The 7,285-nt window shown below is 43.7% G+C and overlaps 1 non-coding gene across 1 annotated transcript; it reads right to left on the bottom strand.

Annotated features, from left to right (window-relative positions):
- Positions 1-1,359: 1,359 nt before the first annotated feature.
- Positions 1,360-1,478, bottom strand: LOC138298149 (5S ribosomal RNA). The gene has a single exon (XR_011204666.1). It is a non-coding gene; the product is annotated as a 5S ribosomal RNA (ribosomal RNA).
- Between the last annotated feature and the right edge of the window lie 5,807 nt (positions 1,479-7,285).

The following is a 7,285-nucleotide window of genomic DNA, read 5'->3' as shown; positions in this document are numbered from 1 at the left end:
CTAATCTACCACCCACCTGTACAGCCTTTGAAGCCATGGCTCCACGAGCCGAATGGGCGCCAAACACCTGAATATTAATACCTGCCTCAGACAGAATCCATCTGACCCATCTGGCAATGGAAGGAGAAGAAACCGCCTTAAATGGGTTCTTTAAGGAAATCAATAATTGATTTTCGCCTGCAGGCCTAAGACCCATGGTCACTTCTTCATACACTTTAAGACATCTAACGACACATAGTTTTGGTGAATCAGGGAAAGCTGGATAGGATACTGACCTGGTAAGATTTTTCGTTCTCCGAGAGATAGTAAAAGTGACTCCCTCTGGAGTAAAGATTCGAGAAGAAACATCCAGAGCTCTGATATCTGATACCCGTTTACCTGAGATGAGGCACAAAAGTATGGCTAATTTGGCGGACAATTCCTTTCTCGACAAAAGGTGAGTATCCTGCCAAGAGGTTAACAGATTAAGAACTGTATTGACATCCCATAGCTCTGTGTATCTGGGTTGTGGAGGCCTAGAGAGTCTAATACCCTTGAGAAGTTTACAAATCCAGGAGTGTTCCCCAATAGGGTGATTGTTCAGAGGGGGGTGGCCCGCGGAGATGGCTGAACGAAAAGAGTCGATCGTAGAATAAGCTAGACCAGACTCCGCTAATTCTGCGAGGAAATTCATTATATCTGTAATACTGGCCCCCACGGGATCACAGTGTTTGCCCACACACCAACGGGCCCATCTGTTCCATGCAGATCTATATCGCTTGCATGTCCCAGGGGCCCATGCCTGTGCAATGAAGTTTTTAGCTTCTTGCGAAAGTCGGTTGTCTTGCCAGCGATGCCTGAAATCTTCCAGGCCATGAGGAAAAGATGACCCTGAAGGACCAGGGGGTGATAAAGCCCCGACGGATCCCGGAGGATCGATGGAAAAACCGGGAGACGAAGAGGGCACTCGCAAGAGAGTTCCAGTAGAGTCAGGAACCACGCCTGAGATCTCCACCAGGGGGTTATTAGAATCACTGTCGCCTCCTGACGACGCACCTGAGCTGCGACCCGCGGGATAAGAAGAAAAGGTTGGAAAGCATAACCCTGAAGTGTCCCCCAGTGCTGGAGAAACGCATCTACTGCACTGCTCCTGGATCCGGGCGCCAGCTGAAGTATAGGGGAAGATGAGCATTCCATCTGGATGCAAAGAGATCTACCGAACAAGGACCCCAACGGGCCATGATCGCTTGAAAAATTGAAAGATGTAGTTGCCAATCGCTGGAGTCCGTGAGAAACCGGGAATTCCAGTCTGCCCGAACATTCTGGGCTCCTGGAAGATATTCCGCCGTTACCGAGACTTGGTGTTGAAGGCTTTTTTAATGCCTACAGCACCTGGTATTTCCAGGCAGTCTCCCATCCAAGTACTAACCAGGCCCGACACTGCTTAGCTTCTGAGATCAGTCAAGATCAGGCGCATTCAGGGTGGTATGGCCGTAGGCCGTTCAGATTGAATAGTAGTTGAGACCTGGATTGGTCCATTAAGAGGATGTCGTCCAGGTAAATGATGAGACGTATGCCTTGCGATCTCAGGGTTTCCACGACCGGTTTGAGGAGTTTGGTAAAGCACCACGGTGCTGAAGATAGCCCGAAAGGGAGAGTGGTGAATTCGAAGACCTGATCGTTCCAGAAATTGCAGGAACCTGCGATGAGGGGAAAATATAGGGACTGTGAGGTGTGCGTCCTTGAGGTCTAGACGCACCATCCAGTCCCCTTGCAGGAGGAGGTCTCGGAGCATATGAATACCCTCCATTTTGAAATGCCTGTAAATGACCCAATCGTTGAAGGCCCGAAGATTGATAACAGGCCGAAACCCCTTGTCTTTCTTTTCTACCAAGAAGATGTTGCTTACGAAACCTGTGGGGTGAAGGGACGCTAAGGATATGGCGCCCTTGTGCAGAAGATCTTGAACTTCCAAGTCTATAAGCCTGGAGTTTTCTGCTGAGAACACTATCGGTGTTGGCAGAGAATCCTGACACGGGGAACCCCAGAATTCTATCTGGAACCCTGATACTGTCTGTAGAATCCATGCATCTGATGTAATGCGCCTCCAATTGTTCTTGAAAAAACGCAATCTCCCTCCGAAATCTCGAGGGGATCTTTAGTGTACTTGGCAAAAAAGTTACACATTTTTGGGTCTATTTCTGGAGTAAAAGCAACCTTATCGGAAAGAAAAGGGCGTGGGCATTCCGCCCGTAAACGGGGACGCACTTCCTTGTCCAAAGGTTGCCTAATCTTGCTGGCCACATAGTCGGCCACCCTGTGGTCAAGACGCCACTCTGATGAACGCGGATGATAGATACCCTCCGGTTCAAACATGTCCGAGTCCGAATCCCCCAGCTCCAAAGGATCTGGTAGCGAAGCGCCAGGACGCCAAGGACGGCCTGAGTCATCGTCTCCAGAGGACCCGTCGTCTGAACCTTCCAAGATGCCTCTAGGTGACCCGTTATCAGGGTTCCATAGGTGGTGACTGAAATCACCCATTGCTCCGGGCAAACGGCCCTCCCGGGAGGGTAAACGCTTATGCGCGCGCGCACTCTTGGAGTGAGATAGAAATTCACTATCCTCCAGGTGCCCCGCGTCGCGCTTGCGCTGTTTCTTGGGAGCCGGAAGGGTAGAGGTAGTACCCTCCACTCCCGTCATACCAAACATGCCCGTCTCCTTGGAGACTTGTTCCGTCAGTTTAGCGACGGTGTCCCCAAGGGGGGCCAACGCGTGTGAAATTGCCTGTGAAAACAAAGCGTCCATCCCAGGGGGAAAGGGTACTGTGCGAGGGACCCTCCCCTGGGGACATGTTGGTGAAAGGTTCATGTTCCTGAGAGGAGTGCATACTGAGGTTCAGACGAATACAAAAAATAATGACAGAGAAAACACCCTATAGATATTATAAGGGTAATTCCCTACCCCCTCTGTCGTATTAGAAATTATGTTCTGAAGAAAAAACAAAATTACTTCCCTTCGGGGTAATATCCTACCAATGAGGTGTCATAGGGCAGGGAAAACCAAGCAATAGCAACTTAGTTACAAACAACTTCAAAAAATATTGCAAAAAACCCCTGAAGTTTCGAGCGTCGAGCTTAGAATCACTCGAATCCCGAAAACGCTGCAAAAATACACCTCGGGCGCCCTCTAGTGGGCCCGACGCGTATTTATAAATAATAATAATAGAAACGTCCGAGCGGAACGCTTCTGAAAGCAGAGGTCGCGTAGCAACGTTGCTACAACAACCATAAACGAAGGAAAAAATAACGCGCGAAGCCCTGAAAGCAAAAAGGCTAACGCGCCAGCAAACAAACATTAAACTTCAAACAAACTCTACTCGGAGGCAGAAAAACGGCACTTATCTGACTTCGTAGCAGTGAAGAAAGAGGACGGTTGACGCACCTGGGAATATTTATATGGACGTGATTGAAGGGTCCTCATTGGATGCTGGTTACCATGGCGGCGGCTTCATGGAACTTGTAGTTTTTCTGTTCATTTTGTGTTTAACTTTGAACTTGCTAATTAATAAAAAGTGAAGAAAGATCTGCATAATCCTCGCCTCCGGTCCTGATATAGAATTGAGGTCAATTAACTGTGCATCAGTGGATGATGTGGCTGATGTGCTGGCAGGCCATGGAGTATTGATAGCAAACAGCATTATAAACTATGATGTTAAGATGTTACTTGTTCATCCAGTTCACTTCAAGTTGATATGGATACTGTTTTGAATCAAGTTTTGCATTGATAAGGCTCTGCCAATGGAGTACTTTATCTGTTTCCCACTGTGCTTGCTTACCTTTCCTCATCAGCAACTCATGATTTGGATGACTTCTGTTTTGTTTGTTAAGCACAAAGTGCCAAGCCAATTTGGATTATTTTTGTGCATTGATGGGACAATTGGGATTTTGCTTAGTCCTGGAGACGATGGTGGGGCCCAGTGACTGTTGTGGCATTTCTAGGGATGCAGTTCTGAATATCGCCAACAAAACTATCAACCTACAATAATATCAAGGTCACAATACAGACAGTTATAATGTTGTCTGATAATTAAAATACAACTATTGATTTGAAAATATCTCCGTGCACACACATATATATATATATTATATATGTATGTCGGTAGCAAAGTAGCAAATGCTAAAAATATAGATTACAGTATTAGGGAGTTTTAGAGTTTTAAAATTAAAATGAACAAAAATAGAAAACTAAATCATACAGTAAAAATGGAATCATAATTTCAAAATATTGAGGGTATTTCATTGAAATGCACTTGAATGTTTTAAAAGGTTTAATGTAATCAGAATGAACGTATTATGTATTCATTTTTAGACAATATTTTTATTAAAGTACAATTTTTAAAAGTAAAATATTTCTAAATGGGAATGCTTAATTGACATAACAGATCAATTGTAAAAAATGAAAGTATTTTTTATAAACATAAATGTATCTAAAAATACTATTTAAATTTAGATAAATACACATAATTGTTTTAAAATCATTTAACATATACAAAAAGTGTTCAATTTTAATACAATTACATTGTTAATAAATTAACACTCTACAAAAATATAACACAATTTGAAAACTTTAAATTAACATATTTTTGGTGGGGACAGATTTACTTTCTCACTCCAAAATGAAGAATACTGGGGAAATGTCTGGGGTGTTCAGATTTACTATTCCCATGCCAAAACAAGCACCACTGGGGAAAGCATTTCACTCAGGGGGGTGAAAAAATGTACTATACCCACTCCAAACTAAGGAACATAATGAAAAACAATGGACTCGGAGGGATTTAGATTTACTGTTGCAACTTCAATCTGAGCAACACTGGGTAGAGTATTGGAGTCTGGAGAATGGGGGGGTCAGATACACTATTCCCACTTCAACCTAAGCATCATTCAGGAAAGATTTGGGTGGTGTGTGTGGGGAGTAAGGGGTCAGATTTGATTCCACTCTAGACTAAACAAACTGGGAAATGCATTAGACTCTTAACGGATCAGATTTACTATTCCTTCTCCAAACTAACCACCATTGGGGTACGTTTTGGGCTTTGGTGCTGTCAGATTTCCTAGTTCCAATCCAAACTACCACATCAGAGAAAAAGTTGACTCTGGGGTGGTATCAGATTTACTACTCACACACAAACTAAGCAGCAATGGGAAAAGCGATGGACTCCGGGAGATTAGATCTACTATTCCTATTCCAAACTAAGCAAAATTGGGGAAACAATGGAACTTGGGGGGTAGGTCAGATTTACAAGAAACAACATTGGGGAAAGTGCTGGACCATGAATGGGGTCAGATTTACTATTCTCACTTCAAACTGAGCAACATTAGGAAAAGTGTTTGATCCTGGTCTGGGGATAGGGGTATTTCATTATATTATTTCAATGCCAAACCAGACAAAATTTGGGGAAAGGGTCCGACTCTGGTGAGGTCAAATGTACGTTTCTCGATCTAAAGTCAGCAACATTGTAGAAAGTGTTGGCCTCTGGAGGGATCAGATTCACTATTCCCACTTTAAAGTAAGCAATACTGTGGAAAACGGTGGGCTCCGGAGGTGTCAGATTTACTATTCCCAGTCCAAATTAAACAAAATATGGGAAATCTTTGGTCTCTTGGTATGGCAGAGTTAGATTTACTATTCCTTACTCCAACCTAAAAACTGTTAAAGGAAAAAATTAAAATATGCATGTAAATAAATGATAATTACAAATAAAAAAAATCGAAAATAAGAACTGCACTACCTAGTAAATTATAAAATTGCAAAATAATACCAATTAAAAATTAAAACCTACAGGTGTAATATAATATTAACAAAGTAATAAATTAAATAATATCTAACATATAGATTTAGATGAATGGAAAACTTTAATTCGCAACATTTAGTTTTACACTTGTAATAATTAATTGTTTTCTTAAAAAAATAAAATATTTAAAATATCAGAAACACATTTCTTAAACAATACAAATGATGCTTTGATTAAAAGAATACAAATATTTAAACATATTCGACAAAAAAAACAAGTATTTAAAATAAAAATTGTTATATATTTACATTTTAAAGCTTACTTCAAAAGCCTTATTAACCCGTTGCCCGCCATGGACGTAATGGTTCATCCATGGCTGCGCCTCTCAGGCACCACGGACGTAACCATTACGTCCAGGTACCGGCCCTCGGGGGAAGCGCTAGCGCTTCCCCCGAGGGCTGCCCCCCACCCCCCAATGACATCAGCGCGTGATTGTGCGCTGACATCATCAAAGGGTGCAAGACGCGCTGGAAGCGATTCCAGCGCATCTATGGAGGAACAGGTAAGTTTTTACTCTGTGTGGGGGGGATTACAGAAAAAGAGGCATTGGGGCGATGTCTCTTTCTGCATTCCTGCTGCCCGATCGCAAAGCAATCCAGCAGCAGGAATGCCCACTAAACACCAGGGAATGAGTGTGTGTGTGTGTGTGCTTTTACAGTGTGGGGGAGCGACCCCTTGGGCAAGGGTCACTCCCCTTGGGGAGCCATTATATTTATCACCATTTCTGGCCCCCTTTGGGGCAGATCGACATTTTATTTTTAGGCCGATCTGCCCCCAAGGGGGGCAGTAGCCCCTAGAAACCAGGGATTGTTTTTGTGGCTGTTTTTTGTGTGTTGGGGGCTGGCCCCCAGGAGCACAAAGCACTATTGGGCAGTTCTGCCCCTCTTGGAGGCAGATCGGCCTATTTTTCTTAGGCCCATCTGATCCACTTAGCACAAGGGATCGTGTGTGTGTGTGTGTGTGTGTGTGCGTGCTTTATATGGGGCGTTGCCCTTTGAGCAAGGGTCACCCCCCAAAGGGGGCAATCTAATCTTTAGCATTTCTGGCCCCCTTGAGGGCAGATTGGCCTATTTTAAAAAAAAATCAGGAGTCTATCATAGCTAGCCTTGTTGTGCTGGAACAGGCAAGAGTTCCTAGAGAAGCAGTGGTGGAGGATGTCGCTAGATTGAAAGTTCATCACTTTGCTGCGCACATTCCTCCCACGGCCAAGAAAAAACTTTCCTGCTAAGAGATGTAGAGTCTGTGCTCGAAGAGGTATCAGGAAGGAGACTAGGATGTACTGCCCTGATTGTTCTTCAAAGCTTCAAAGCCTTGGCTGTGTGTGGATGGCTGTTTCAGGAGCTACCACACACAGAAGAATTATTGGGTAATACCGTGAGCGTAAACTGCTGTTTTATATTTTCAATATGTTCAGTTTCACGGTTGGCATTACTGTCATGTATTCAGTTAGAGCTT

The sequence above is a fragment of the Pleurodeles waltl genome, chromosome 5 (genome assembly GCF_031143425.1).
Source record: "Pleurodeles waltl isolate 20211129_DDA chromosome 5, aPleWal1.hap1.20221129, whole genome shotgun sequence".
Taxonomy (NCBI): Eukaryota; Metazoa; Chordata; class Amphibia; order Caudata; family Salamandridae; genus Pleurodeles; species Pleurodeles waltl.
This window is presented reverse-complemented; position numbering and strand designations above follow the sequence as displayed.